The sequence below is a fragment of the Anomalospiza imberbis genome, chromosome 3, assembly GCF_031753505.1.
Source record: "Anomalospiza imberbis isolate Cuckoo-Finch-1a 21T00152 chromosome 3, ASM3175350v1, whole genome shotgun sequence".
Classification (NCBI taxonomy): domain Eukaryota; kingdom Metazoa; phylum Chordata; class Aves; order Passeriformes; family Viduidae; genus Anomalospiza; species Anomalospiza imberbis.
This window is the reverse complement of record NC_089683.1, coordinates 22,752,081-22,768,668: the sequence shown is the minus strand read 5'-3', so window position 1 is coordinate 22,768,668 and position 16,588 is coordinate 22,752,081. Positions and strand designations below refer to the sequence as shown.

Genomic DNA, 16,588 nt, shown 5'->3' with positions numbered 1-16,588 from the left:
TGTAGCCATTCTATCAGTAGTTGTCTAGTCTTAAAAAATATTCTGTAAACAAAACATGCAAACAGAACAATAAAATATACTCTTTTTTATCATTTGGCATTGTTTTGCCTTCAGTGAACTGAAAGCAGTCAGTTGTTATATCTTCATTCCTATGTGTTCTTGTTAGTAGTTAGTTGTTTTTCCTCGTTCTTTTTAAAATTGAAAATCAATCCCATATCTTCCTTTTTTCACCTGATACAGAAAGTCATAAAATACTGAAATTTGAGGTTAACTGTTTGATACAGACACAGTAGCATGAACTTAGAAGATACAAAGTTTTATGTACAACTACTGTGTTCCTTCTGGATGGTTAATGTGATTTTGTGAGAATTGCAAATAAGATCTTCATTAATATATTACCCATTATGACACCCTTCTGAGTCATAGGAACTAAACTGATGATTTTACTGCTGTGTCTAGTCAGGTGTTCTCAGTTACATTATACAGTGCCCGAAAACAGGCATGAGCAAAATTAATACTGGAACTGTAGAAATTTGCTTAGTGTCTTCTTAAGAGAACTATTAAAAATAAATTATTTTAGTCTTCCATTATATTATAATAATGGAGAGAAACTTGTCAAAGATATTTTTCTGAATCTCTTCTTTCTGAAATTTTAACCCCATTCCTCCCCACAATGATATCAGAAATACATTTCATATACTTTTCTACCAAAAGCAAGTTTGTTATTTATCATAAAGACAGAAGTGTGTTTCTTGTGAAACTAAGTTTAAAAAAGCAGGTGATAGAGCAATTTACAGAAATGCATTTCTAAATGAAAATACTTATTTAATTATATCTTTAAAATTTATATGATCATTTTATCATTCTTCCTTTAGTTTGTCCTATTATCACCTCAACTTTTCTTTGATTGTTTTTATAGAAACTTTTGCATAAGTAAAAGAAGCTACAAATTGGTAGATTTCTATTTTCCTTTCAGAATTATGAATACATTTAGACAAAGGCAAAACAAGATCAGAAGCATTTATGTAAGCAATAATATATTTTGGTAGCTAAGAAAAAAATAGTTTAGAAATCCAAATTAAAAAGTGAGACATACACTGTAGTCATTTCTCTAACTGTTATCTCCATTGCATTTATCTTTATATCTTCACATGGCTTCGGTAAACATGTTAAAAAAATCAGGAATGATGTATGTTTATTATTTAGGATCTTGATAAAATATCTTAGTAGAGGGGTGTTCAAAGCATATCTCTGAAAAATTACTATTTGTTTTTATTTTGAAACTCCATAATAAACCTTAATTTAACATTTTTAAACTTACATTACAACTATATATCTTGTGGCCCATGGTTTTGGAGTGTGACTGCACTATGTTTTCACTGAAATAATCTCATGGAGAATGTTTCAAGTTTGCCTGGGTTATGCTTAATCCAGAGAAAACAATTAAATATGTATCCATTTCCCCCCAGAATTCCAGAGTTAGTGATGCTTTCTTGCTCAATAGGTACTATTAATATTTTTAGGGGACATTATGTCTCAAATCAATAGATAAGCTTGGAGACACAGGGGAGAGCTAATGACAGAGACTTGTACCAGTGGCCTCAGCCCGTTTGAAAGGCTGCAGGGAGACCTGCTGCTCTCAAGTGCGTTGACACGAGAAGGTGTTTGTGTTAGCATAGATGTGTGATCTCGACAAACTGAAGAGAGACTTTCTGTTTTAAATGCTAGGGTTATGGTTATTTCTTTTTAGTCAGACCACCAAAGAAAGTAGAGAAAAAGAGACCTAGAGATTGAGTTTTAATCTCTGATGTTTCTTAGAGGTGAAACACCTCCGCAAGTTTGAATATTATAGCAGTTTTGAATTAGAGATTCCTTGTTAGTCCTTTTATTTATTTTTTCTTCTGATAATCTATCATCTTGCATAATGAGTATAATACTTCACAGTAGTGAAGTATTCTAAAAAAATTTAGAAGTTCATCAATCTTTTGCAGTTTAAATAAGAAAATATGCATTTAGCTTCTTCCTTTTTCTTCCTTTTCTTTTCTCTGTCTTTCTCCTAACCTATTTTATCCAGCTCTGACAGGACAGGAACTTTGAAAGACTTCTATGCATTGTGCTTTTAAAGAAAAAGATGAAATATTTCCCTCAATTGTTGGAATGAACTGATCTTGGTGACCAGTGTAGGCTGTTATAAAGTATAGCATTACATTTTTTACTTTCCATCTTCCATTGTATGATATTATTTTCCTGATGACAAGTGTTCTGATTTCAGGTAAAAGAAGCTGACAGCATTTTGAAGTCTCTTCTCACACATTTAGAATTTCAAGAACATATGCAGCTAAACTGTATGGTGTTCAGGTGCAGCAAGAGTCCAAATTCTCTCTCTGTGTTTGCTGCCAGCATAAGGAGAAAATGTTATTTTCCCCAAATCAGAGTTGAATTGAGTGCTTCTGAGATTGTTTGTTATGCCTCTTGGTATAAGCAATAAATTCATTACAGTTGTTATGGCAGGATAACTGAGAGCAGAAATTTGCCAGTTTCCTGTAAATTGAAATATGCTCTTAGTGAAATAAAATAAGCCTCATGAGAACAATAATTCAATATTCTTTTTGACCTTTGATAGGAATGTTTATAAGACAGTTTAGATGAGCAGAAGTTGTGGAGAAGATACAGCAACAAGTCATGGTCAGATTAAACTTCTATATTTATTAAACCCTCAGACAACTCAAAGATTTGGAAGCTTGGATATAATGAACACTTTGTGTCCATGTTTATAAAGACTAAAGAAGCCACTCAATGGAAAAAGACAAAATTATATAACTTAAACTTAACTAATGGTACTGTATTGTACTTAGAAATAGACTATATTTCCCTTAAATAATTTAAGTAATAATCAAGGATATTGTGATTAGTATTCATTCAGTCCCTCCAAGTGGATATTTAGAATAATTTTCAAAAATTTGTTTTCTAGACAATGTGGAATGAAAAAATATGCAACATGGTGAGATAAAATGTATGTAACAAGTAATTGAGCTAGAAAATCTCTTTTTATCATCTCTTTGGAATTTCAGGAACAAATCAAAGTAGTTCAAATATTAGTATAGCACATTTTTCAGGCTAAAGAAATGGTAGTTGTGAATAAAACTTCAATCGGGGCTCAAATAGTAGCTTTTAAAACTGAGTAGGTGTAGAGGGAATACTAAAATGCAACAGAAATCCTCATCACCTCCTTGACAATTTGAACACATGCATACATGGAATTCAAAAATCTCGGTTAAACATAAGAGAACTGTGTGGTTTACATGCAAGATTTTTATTCCATTTTGTCCTTTGTGTTCCCTTCTAGGTACTCTAGGCTTTGAGAATATGAAACCTTGCAACTAAATTCAATACAGAAAATAAAGAATTGCAAACTTATTTGAAGTTAAATTTGATTTCATAAATGCAACATGCTCTTGAATCACACAGAATCACACAAAGGTTGCGGTTGGAAGGAATCTCTGGAGATCATCATGTTCAGTCTGTGTTTTCAAGTAGAGATAGCAGAAGTAAGATGCCCACAACCATCTCTAGAGGAGTCCAAGGGGCGAGACTCCATGACCTCCCTGGGCTACTTTACAGTAAACCAGTTTTTCCTGATATTTCATTTGGTATCACCTGTATCTCAGTTTGTGCCCATTGCATCTCATCCTTTTGCTATGCACCACTTGGAAGACTGGCTCCAGCCTCTTTAGACCCTCCTTTCATCTACTTTTATGCATTAATGAGCCTTCTTTTCTTCATGCTAAACAGTTCAAGCTCTTTCAGACTTTCCTCATATGTTAAGTGTTCCAGTCGGTCAGTTATCTTAGTGGATCTTCACTGGATTTTCTCTAGTGTCTATGGGGAACCCAGTAGTGGGCTGAGTAATGAGGTAGAATCATTTCCCTTAGCCTACTGGCAACACTCCTCCTAGTGCAGCCCAGCCTTTCACCTTATGTGCCAGTGCACAGTGCTGGCTTGTGTTCAATGCAGACCACGACCCTCATTTCTGCCAGGCTGCTTTCCAGCTGAGTGGCCCCCAGTGTGTACTGGTGCATAGGGTTATTCCTCCTCAGGTGCAGGACCTTACATTTCCCAGATCCTCAGAATCACAGAATGGGTCAGGTTGGAGGGGAACACAATGGGTCATCTTGTCCATACTCCCTGCTCAAGCAGGGTCATCCTAGAGCACATGGCACAGGATTGCATCCAGGTGGTTCTTGAATATTTCCAGTGAGGGAGACTCCACAACCTCTTTGGATATCCTGTTCCAGTGTGCAGAGCTTCATGAGGTTCCTGTCAGCCCTCATGAGGTTTCTTCAGCCTGTCAAGGTGCCTCTGGATAGCAGTATGACCTTGTGCTAAACAGGACTGGACTCAGTTTTCAATCCACTTCATTGTATGCTTAACCAACCTGTATATTGCATCTTATACTCAGACAGTTTCAAAGGCTGAACTCCACTTCTGTCTCATCATCCACAGGCCAATCACTTTATCACTGAACTTTGTCAAGTTAGTCAAGAGAGACTTTCTCTTGGTGAAGCTGTGCTGTTACCACTCCTCATGATTTTTATTTTTGTCTTTAATATACCTTAAAATGGCTTCTAGAAAGGTGCTCCTCATCTTCCCAGTCATCCCAGCAATCAAGGTGATACTGACCGTCCTGTTGACTGGGTCCTTCTTCTTATCCTTCTTGAAGATAGAGGTTGTGTTTACTTTTCCAGTTTTCAGGCACTTCTCTCTTGACATAAAACTGCACATTTGCAGGGGTCTCTAAACAAATTTTGGTATCAAGCTAAATGGAACATCTCAGTAAGTGGGTAGTAACATGAAAACAAACCCACAAATTTTAAAATAGATACTGAAATATGATTTTAAAAGTATTATTCCTAAACAGCTTTGAACACAAAAAACCTTAGGAATCCAATTTTTTTTGCTTCTGTAGTTGTAAGGTTGGGTTTTTTTTTTCCCAGCATATAATTAGCTAAATCTAGAGACTTGCAATCTCCTTGGGAGGTGGGTAGCAGGGAAGGAGCCTTTTAGCCATACATTCACTAGCATATGCACATAACTTTATTATAAAGTTTAGATATCAAAGAAAACTGAATTTTGTGCTCCAGTGTGAGTAAATAGATCTTTCTGTTACAGTGTTAGTAAAAAAATATCCAAGATTAACAGAGGTTAAATATAAAATTACAACAGTCTGTTCCAACTTCTATTTGTATCCATAGTTTTAATGCTAAACATACTGGTTTTGCAGGCTTATATAGGAATAGAATTATCTAGTTTGGACATAGAGTACTATATTTTGAATTTGAGGTGTTGTGGTGGTATTTTTTGGTGTGCCTGCTTACTTCCATCATGATTTCTGTCTTTGTCTAATAAAAAATGTATATGGCTCAAGCTGTTGATGTGGTTGGCATCTGTTTCTGATTCATTTTTACTGACAGCAGGCTGCTGCTGGCGAGCACTCAGCCTTTTAATCATCAGAAATACAGAGACTGTCATTCCTGTCATTGCTCTTTATTTTACTCTAGAATTCTGCATCCAATGTACTGCACTAAAACCTGTGATAGATGAAAAGCATGACAGAATATGCATTATAAGTTTCCTAATTATAATTTTTAAACAATACTAGAAATTATTGACAAGTTATCATAACAAGTGTAGAAATGCTAGATTACCCTAGGCAATGGCTAAGCTGTAAATCTCATTTCAAAGATTATAGAATGTCTGTGCTTATTTACATAGATACTTCAGAAGTTGTTATAAGAGACAGAATAGTTTAAAAAAAACCAAGTATTTAACTATTAGTAGTATGACCCATTTATCCCTATGTGTGCTGCAATATCTTTCCTTTTGTGCATCAAAATAGAAGATTGTGTGTGTATGGACATGTAAACAAGTACATAAACCATTCACCCATATCATTAGATATACATTTTGACTTAGGGTTCAGCACGAAGTTACATTAAGCACCTCTGCCTTTCCTCTGTTCCTGTGCATGGGATTACTGTCCTCATCCTGTGATGGGCCAATGTATTTTCTACTGCTTTTTTCCAATAATATATTTGAAAAGACTCTTTTTATTGTCCCCTATATTTCTGGCCAGCTTCAACTCCATTTGAGCTTTTCCTGGATGAGTTTTCTCCCTACAGTGGCAAGCAGCATCTCCATATTCTTCTATGACACCTCATCTTGCTTCCACAGGGCATACACCTTCCTTTTTTGTCTTATTTTCCAAGAGGAGATCCCCGTTCGGCCAAGCTGGCCTTTTGCCGCACCTGCTTGACTTGTGAAATTTGGGAATTGCCTGTTCCTGTGCCCATGGGATGTAATGCTTAAAAAGTGACCAGTACTTAATGACTCCCACACCAAAAATGTTTTCCCAGGGGGCCTTACTTAAAATTATCTGAACAACCTGAATTCTGCCCTCTTCATGTCCAGAGCTCAGGTTTTGCTGGCACCTTCCCTCCTGTCAACAGAAAATTTAAACTCAGTCGCTGTGGCCAAGATGGCCACCAATCTTCCATTATAAGATCCTTCCTGCTGACAAGCAATAGATCAAGGAAGGCATCTTTCCGAGCCAGCTCCCTTAGGATCTGTTCCCTAAAGCTGTCATCCACGGTTTTGAGGAATCTTCTGGGTTGTAGCAGCTGTGTGGTTCTCCCAGATAATCTCTGGCAAGTTGAAGTCCCCCATAAGGACAAGAACAGTTGACTTGGAGGTGTCCCTTGGTTCCTCATAGAATAATTTTTCAGCATCATTGTCCTGGCTGGGAGGTCGATAGTTGATGCCCACAGTGACATTCACATGATGTGTTTGCCCCTTGAGTCATCCAGAAGCTCTCAACTGAACCATTGCCAACTGTGAGCTCCACAAATTCTACCCCTTCTGTTACAGACAGTGCAACCCCTTCACCTCTTCTTCCCTGCTTATTGCCCCTGAAAAGCCTGTAACCATCAAACGGGGCACTCCAGTCGCAGGACTCACCGGAGCAGGTTTCAGTTATGCCACGGATACCAAATCTCTGAGACTGAGCCAAACCCTCGAGATCCTCTTCTTTGTCCTTCATGCTGTGCGCATTAATGCAGAAACAGGATCTCTTTGCTCTTCCTTACCAGCTACTTAGTCTGTTTGCTGCCTCTGTTGACAGCTCTCAGATGGTCAGAGAGGAGCCCTTTCTGCTTGCCCTGCCTGCACAAAGTGTGATTCCAAGTGCTGCGCCATGCCCACACTGCTATGCCATGTCCTTGTTTGCCTGCCTCTGTTGTGCCACACCCTCACAGCTGTGCCTTTGCTCCTGATGGCCATGCTCCAGGCTGCTCACATTCCCTGGAGGCATTTAAATCTCCCTCAGCACCACTCTCTCCTTTCCTGGTTCACGGCTGTGGACTTAGTGGTTGTGATAAGGCTCAGGCATGTTGCTTCAGTTCCCAAACTTAGGAACCCTCCTGTACAGCTCAAAATAATAGTAATAAATGAAAAATAGTTCCATTTTCAATGTAATCGTGCCAGCTGTTGTAAGAGATTTTGCAAAACCACCTGATTTTTGGCATGAGGCACTTTCTTCTCTTCAGACATTTTAGTTCTCTTGGCAACCCAGTTTTGGTTTTGGTTAGAAATGTTGAAATAGAAACTGCAAAGCTGGTGCAGCTCTGCAGAACAGTTCAACAGCCTGTTCTCAATCTGCTGAGATATTATTAGTTCCAGAAGAAAATAGCAGAATCCTGTCTGAGAGCCAAAATTAGATGGCAGTCTGTATTTTTCAAAGAACATGGGGTGTGCTCCTGTATGTTGCTACCAAAATGAGAGGCCCATCTCTGTAAGGAATGAGGCTTGTCTAGTCGATTGGATGGCCCTTTTTAGTACATGCTGGTATCTGCTCCAGAAGTCAGGGCTGCTTCTTTTTTTAGTTTCCTGGTTTGTCTCATTGTCCTCTAGAAGGTGATCTGGCATTGTCAGATTTTCTTTAACTAGCATATGAGCCCTACGTTTCCCTAAGTACCTCTAATGTATCATTCAAACTGTCTAGCCATCCAAATTATTTTCTTCTGACCTGGTCTCTGCTAGCAGTTTTATGTATGCAGCAAATATCTTTTTGTACCTAAATTCTGCTCTACTTTCTCAACCTTAAGTCCCTCCTTCAAATTGGTTTGATGACCCCTGTAGAGAGCACCTTTAATCAAATCACTCCTGACATAACTGCACTCTCAAAGCATCTTCAAGACAGACTTAGTTGTGAGCACAGGACTCATGAGGTGCTCAGAGAACTACCACACACTAGTCCTTTCTACAGTGAGGGGAGGACAGTCTGTCAGGAAACGCACTTGAGAAAATCCCTGAAGAGAAAAAGAACTTGAATTGTTTCTGTCTAGAGTGTCATGTTTCCTATGTTCCATGTGCTTACCACCAAGCAGAAATAGCACAAAATGGGAAGAGATGAAAATTAAATATGATACAAAAAGGCAGTGCTTTATTATCCTGTTGAAGTAACTTAAAGATAACAAAGAATCAGGACACAGCCTGACAAGTCTCTTAAGCTGTGCCAAGGGAAATTTAGGTTGGATGTCAGAAAAAAGTTTTTTTTACAGAAAGAATGAATAAGTACTGGAATTGTCTGCCTAGGGAGGTGGTGGAGTCACCATCCCTGGATGTTTTTAAGAAAAGATTGGATGTAGCTCTCGGTGTCATGGTGTAGGTAAGATGTTAGGGCTTGGGTTGATCGGTGATCTTAAAGGTCTCTTCCAAACTTGTGATTCTGTATATGATTCTGAGTGTACCTGGCAGTATAAATTTGTAGAAAATAAAGTATCATAGATAGTAACAACTCATTTACACAGGCTGACAGATCAACATTTGAGAAAACAAAAATGGAGAAAATAAGAGTGTTCTTAACTCAGTATTGAAAGCAATATATAATGTCAAAAATTGATAGTATCTATTGCTTTCTTAAATATTTTGCAGGACTTCTGTAGCAGTACTTGTGTTTGGGTTGGTTGACAATATTCAGGGAAGTCTCTAAACCATCTCTGCTATTGTTTATCTAACCCATAATAGCTCTTTTCTTGTGGATGAAACACTTTTATCAAAATATTTCCAGCACAATGGACTGCATTTCACACAAATTATTTAAAAGGTACCAACTTCTAATTTCAGGACATGAATTCAGGCTGTAAATACTTAGTGAGTTGAGGTAGCTCTCTGCATTTCCTGGTAAGATATCTTGGAAGCTTACTCATACCCCTAGTGTTTGCTGTTAACCCACTGTACACTTGGCATGCTAGCAGTACTTCTGCATACTCACATTGTCATTCTGTTCCCAGGCACGTACCTGGGAACGTAAGTAAGGTGACTTACTTCACAAGAGTGGGAGACTAATTATTATTTATTCTAAATATAGACCATTTGAGTAATGAGACCTTTGTAGAGAAAGAAACAACTAGAGAGATTCAAAACAATCTGAAAAAGCCTGGAAATTATGCTCTCTTAGTGCTGCATAGGAAAGCAAAAATCTGTGTACAAAGGCTTAGAAACAACCAAAGAAGAATAAAAGAAGAAATCTTAATTTGTTTCTCTGATGTGAGGTCACAATTAATGGAAGTATGATTAGTATAAATTTCTATGGCAGGACAGAGATGGACAGATGTGGGGGGTGACATTTGCTCACAAATTTTTCATCATTTTAAGAAACATGTCATTACCATGGATTCCAATTGACTCAAATGACTTATTCTTTGTGATAGAGTCTATACATGCAAGTATCTAGTGTTGTGTGAACTTTAGAGGCTGCACAGACTGGTTTCTTGTGTCATTGCATAGATACCATCTATGATTGCAGTGATCTGAAAAAGAAGTAATGTCTTTCACACTCTTTCAGTGAAGCTCTTCCTTTATAAAATTACACATTGAGTTTTAAAAGTCACTGTGGTGGAGCATGCAACTCAGTAGGGACTGCTTTATTATGTCTTAACACTATGTATCTTATTTAAACCCATTACATCCCATTTTACCTGCTTAGATTCTTTACTGAACCTGACTTATGGTATTTCACAGATTTTTGCAGCCTTATAAGATTCAGCCTTATATTTATTGCTATATAGAGACACAGATTTTCACTGAAGCTGTTTTTATTGTAATATCTTATCAAACAGATTTAATTTATTTCAGAACGTGAGCCTGCCTAATATTTTCTTTGCAGTGAAGAGATTTTGTGGCAGAAGAGGCTGCCTCTGAATTTTCAGATACATCTTCCCAGGCTTATTGATTTCAGTTTTCTTATAATATCCTACTTATTTTAATTATTACAGTTAAAAGAGTCACAGCAAATAAAAACAATTATTTTTCAAAGTAGCCCATTAGTCACTATGCTCCCCTTTCGACATGAGATGTCACAACTTAAGGAGGTGTTCAGATCAGATTTTAGGGTTGACAAAGAAAAGAGGTGAGGTATTGCTGTGAATTGAACTTCATAATATTGAAGTCATCAGTATGGTTTCCAAGGGATATCTTTCATTGGCTAGCATGAGTCTACAAATGAAATCTGAAGACAGCCTTTTTCAGTCAAAAATCATTAAGAGAAAGATTTCTCATGTGAAAGAACATTTGAGGGTCAACTCTTCCTCCTCCTTCTTCTTCCCCACCCCAAATTCCACAATAATGTACCTTCTGCTGCTCCCAGCACTGGTGGCACAAATCTACCAAAAATTATGATGTTTCTACAAGAGAAAGTGCATGAAACATGTTTAAAACAAGGAAAGAAGATGAAAATGCAAATGATGTCTGTTTTGTGTCAGCACTTCATGAAAAGCAGTGTATGCTGCTATCAAAGAAAGTGAGAAAATGATGGGTACTGTTACCAATTTGAATAAGCCCATAATTTACAGGAAATAGGCATGTTTCTTGTACTTATATGTAGTTCTTTCACATTTTGTACTCCTACACTTCTTTTTCCTGTATTTAGCAAAAGGCTTTAAACTTCTGCTATATTTGAAAAGTGTGAGGGAAACAATGTACACAGCTCTAGCAAGGTTTCATTGAATCCCGCACACCATGAGAATCAGAAAACAGTTAAATCATCAATGTAATCATGTTTTTATTGCAACTACTCCTAACACCATTAGCAGCTGGTATCTTTGAATTAACTAATAATGTTCCTTAGTCATCATATCAACCATGACTTGCTAAGATCTTCAAAAATCTGGTAAACTTTAAGTAGAAAGATGTAAAACTGCATTAAGAATGGCTATTTTTATTTTTTGTGCCAACAATGAATAAAAAAAAAAGGACAACGGCTAAAAAAGTCACCTTTTATATATTTATTGAAAAAGAAATCTGTCAATTTAAATTTATCTTTTGTCTTAATTCCCAACAGAAAGTTTGTTTTGCTGAAATAAAATTTTCTAACATCTCAGAATCATAGAATCACAAAATCAAAATTTCAGGATCAGAGTGATTTAGGTTCAAAGGACCTTGAAGATCATCTAGTTCCAACCACCCTGCCAAGGGTGGGGATGTCACACACTTGATGAGGCTTCTTAGGGCCACATCCAACCTGGCCTTCAAAACCGCACAACTAAAACTTATTTCAAAATGTTTAAAGCAATGTTTTCAACAATGCATTTGAAATTATATCAGATGTTTTCCAAATTTATCTTTCCATCTTTTTTTTCCTACCCGGCTAAAAATATTTTTTGTTTTATGCTCGAATTAACAGATGGTTTTGGTTGCTTTAGAAGCTTGAAATTTGGGAGAAATGGTGCTTATCCTCAAATACATTCCTTACAGCTACAGACCTCTAGATACATCACATGGTTTTGACTTGACTAGAGTTTAACTGTTGTTAAGGCAGGTCAAAATTAGTTTAGAGGAAAAAAATTGATTAAATTTTTGCTGATTTTGTTTTCATATTTGCAGTTAAAAATTCTGGTATTACAGTAATGCTCCAAGATTGCAGCCAGGCTCTTCATCTGTGTGATTTGGTTGTGCCAGATGTAGCTGAGAAACCACAGGCCACATTCTGAGCAGTTAGACATTAGAAACTTTTCAAAATCTTGTGCAAGTGGTGAACAACTCAATGTCTATGGTAAGACAGAACAGTTACATTATGCTGTACCTTCTGTAAGAAGCAAGTCTAGGCTGTGTATTAATTTGTGCCTTTATTGTCAGAGATAACCACTTTCTTGTTTGAAAGATTAAAAAATGGAGAAAAAATGTTTTAAGCCAAACTATTAATGACTCAAATGTTGAAGCATTTGAAAAAAGCACAGAATGCACAGTTCTCTGAGTTAATTTCATTAGAATATGTCATTAAATTCCACTGTGGTAGTTTTCATGCATGGAATGTAGTAGTGAGAAATAAGGTAACATAGGAGAAAGTTCTTATTTTTTTTTTCTATTCAAATAATAAAATAAGGGGAAAGGATGTTTATTTCCATCAAAAACCAAATGCACCTTATAGCACAATACAACTAAAAGTTTCACCACTGAATGTACCATACCTATTTTACTTTTGCTGTTGTAAGCAGAGGGCATGAAGATTATTATTTTTATTTAGTGCATAAATTGAAATTATCACAGAAACTGCACTAATTTAAAATTCTAATGTTCTATAAAACTATTGATTTTAAGGTTTCTCACACAGAAAAATCCTATTCTTTAATAAAATATTCAGTTTGAATATTTCTGTTTAATAATTAATGCAATTAATAATAAATTATTATTTACATCAATCAGTAATTAATTTAATTATCATTAATTAGTATTAATAATGGATATTAATGAAATAAATGTAAAACTTGTTAGCAATTCTGGTAGTTTTATTTAGAGGAATCTACATATGCCTGTTTTGAAAAATTTCCTGAAGCAAGTGTCCAGTATTTTAATAAGGTAGTGGAGAATAGTCCTAATTTATGAAATTATAAATATTATAGTATCATTTCTAATGATAATTTATTTTAAACATATAAAATACAATGAAAACCTGCAGAATTATGTGTGTGAACAATCTTACTTCAGGAAGGTTATATGATTAGGAGCCTAAATTTAGGTAATAGGAGTCAGGCTGGGAGGACTAAGCCCAACTTTTTATAAAAATGCACTTGTGATAAACATTCACAAATCCATTTTATATTTAATACAGTCTTGCATAGGTCTTCCTAGATGTGATAAATTCCTCAGTAGGAAAACCAGTTAATTGTATTTCGAAGAATTAAACATTACTAGTGTTGTATGTGGAAAAAAAAGTCATTCCTCCATGAGATACTACAGATTCATTGTGTGAATTTATTCTGGTTTTGATGAGATTCAGTCACATTTGTAGACCTGAAAACTTCTATATACATACTGGTGCTCCTAGCAAGTAAGGCTATTCCTTTCTAGTCCAATATAAAATGGTTAAATTCCTCCCTTTGTTTTATGGAAAGGCTATGTAGTGACTCTATCATAAGGAAATATGCTTGTGTTTCTTTGTGATACACAGTTATGAGGCTTGGTAATCTGTCTGCTTGACTGGCAAGTCATTGAACAGAATATTAGGGCGGTCTATTTGAGGAGAGATAAAGGCTTGAAAGAGTTTGTCTAAATTCTACTGAGACACATTTCAAATTCACAAATATTTATCAGGTGATAATAGACATTATTAATAAACTTGTCAGTGTTAAAAAAATGTACTAGAGTTAAAAGCCACTCTGTAGTGTTAACCTAAGCATTTTATGTACAGGAAAAAAACCCAAAAAACCAAAAAAAAACCCCACAATCCCTGCCCCCTCTCCCAAACAAAAAAAAAAAAAAAAAAAAAAACAAAAAAAACCAAAAAAAAAAAAACCAAAAAAAACCCAACCAACCAACCAAAAAAAAACTCCCACCAAAACTCACCAGAATTTCAGGTATTTGAGTTGCCTCTGAGCTCTTGAGGAAACCTGGATACAATTTTTTCCAAATTAGCTCAAGAAATGAATGTTTATCTGTATCTGAAAAGGAGCAATTTGTCACCAAAGTATATATTTTAGTTTTCTTTGCATCAGTAAAACACTGATCTTTGTGGTAAAAATTTAAATTATCTGTCTCAAATGTATTATTAGTTCATATAAGAAACTTAATAGAAAATTGTTTAACTATGAATATGAAGAGACTTTGGAAAGCAAAATTGTTAAAATCTTTATTCCCTGCAATTAGTAGAAATAGTGAACCCCATCTACATTCTACAAATAAACTGCATGGTACAGATGGCAGTGTTTTGGCCTTCTAGCATATAAAAGAAACATTAAGCAGGAAGAAGGATGCTCTTATAAATTAGAATACGTTTTCACCTCTAGTATCCTCAGTATGCAAGAGTCACAAAAATTGCATCTGATGGCCAAGCCAAAATGGTGATTCTGGCAGTGATCCCTCTTGCCAGTCATGGTCCTCACTGACGGTAACACTGAAATATTGTAGATGAGCCTATAGAGGGAGATATCCAGTGAAATGACAGAGTACTGGTACTTTATCGGGGATGTAAGATGCAATTGTATGTCAAAGTAATGACATCTGCTCAGAATGGTCTCTGAAAGATCCCATAGAAACAAAACATTTGCACACCTAGGATTCCAGTTTCAGGCTTAGAAGTATGCAGAACCTTTTTGGTTTGCGATAGGGAGACAGTTATTTGGGAAGAGGGGGGTTGGCTTTTTTAGACATTAGAGAATTTGTACCTTAAACCCAAAAAGCTTGTGCAGCAGAAATATTGTTCCTACAGAGCAGGCATATACTCTTATTTCGAAACTATATAAAACATGTTCACTGCAATCTGATGTTATGCAAACTACGGAACAATTTATATCTAATATTTTATTTAAAAGACTCTAAAAAGGTTATATGGATTTAATATTTTTTCTTAATATTTGGCAAAGAAAATTCAAGATCCCAAAAGTGCTGTTAAATTTTTGCTACTTACTAGAAGTTGAGTGGTTTTTGTCATTCAGGAGACAAGCTATAATTATCTCTAAACATAAACATTTCTTCCCCCCCTTTTAGAAAGATTTATCTGTTGATTGCACTCTCTTGGTATTTTAGTCTTCTTAAGATATGCTTTATTAATGGAATATAAGTAACCACCTTGATAAGAATTTATGGTGAAAATTAGGAATATATTTGAAATAGAAGTATTAATGAAAAATCATCTCTTTTTAAATAACAAAATACGAACATATTTGTAACTATTTTGATATTGTCTTCTTAATTTTTCCAGTTCATTTCTTTGCAAATTTTAACTGTATGTTATACATAGCAAACAACGATATCAAACTAATGTCAGTGTTTTGCTTTTTCAAATAAATGTAGTTCAAAATTTCAGATAATATTAATTTCTTTGTTTGGACCAGTTGCAGTGCTTAAGACTTTCCATTAACTGAATCCCTTACTGTAGTGGCTTAGTGATTTAGATTTAAATGAGTTGCTTTGAAAGTTATTTGCTGATTGTAGTTCTGGACCCCAGGTAAAGTAGAACCCTTTAATATGAGCCTCAAAAGCCTCCGTCTGTGCAGATTGGTTGGGCTAAAAACACATGCAAACTGAGTGGGGTTTGTATGCTCTTCCATCACAGTAGCAATATCTTGCTTGCCACATTATGGTAGCATTAAGATTTTTTGCAGCATTTAATGCTCTTCTGAAATGGTTCAACCTAGATGCTTAGAAGGTGTTCGGCATTATAACACTGATTTGGAAAAATACTGAATAGGAAATTCACAAAATAGCAGTGGTGTGCTAAGGTGGAGTAGCCATAATATGGACATGGACAGAAGATTTTTTTTCATTTTAAAAGCTTGAGAGAAATAACATAGTCTTATATGCTTGCTAAAACTATGCTATAATGGAATCATAGAGTGACCTGGGTTGGAAGGGACCTTAAAGATAATCTAGTTCCAACCCTCCTGTTGTGAGCAGGGAGAGCTTCCACTAGACCAGGTTGCTTAGAGCCCCATCCAACTTGGACTTGCACATTTCCAGGGGTGGGACATCCACAAGCTATACCACAGCCTCACTACCCTCACAGAGAGAATTTTTTCCTAATATCTAATCTGAACCTACTCTCTTTGTTTAAACCTGTTCCTCCTACGTGCTCTTTTAAGTAGTCCCTCTCCATTTTTTCTGTAGGCTCATGCATCCTACAGGTCACAAACCACCAAATTTCAAAAAGAGGGTTTTTGTGCTATATTATAAATAAGATGAAACACATAAAATAGATGTGCAGATGTGCACTAGGAGTTCAGAAAAAGTTACAATCACACAGGTGCTGTAATGAATTATTAACATTACTGTAATTTGAAAATTAATAGAAGATGAAAAATGTTTATTTTTCATATATACATATTTTCATGTATGTGTCATATTTTTCAATTAAGAAACAAATAGTCCTCAAGTAATGAAAAGTAATGATTAGTGACACCCAAGTTATATCAGAAAAGTGATATCCACAATAAGGATTTTTTTAAAGATAACTTAGTCACATCTAAGAGATATTATTGAAAATGACTGCAGTTTATCAGTACTATAGAATAATAAGCCAGAAGAGAATACTAACAATAAA

The 16,588-nt window shown here is 35.7% G+C and overlaps 1 protein-coding gene across 1 annotated transcript in view; it reads left to right on the top strand.

The window, feature by feature from the left end:
• CSMD1 (CUB and Sushi multiple domains 1) overlaps positions 1–16,588 on the top strand; it is a 1,092,711-nt gene that overhangs the window by 404,323 nt on the left and 671,800 nt on the right. The window lies entirely within an intron of this gene.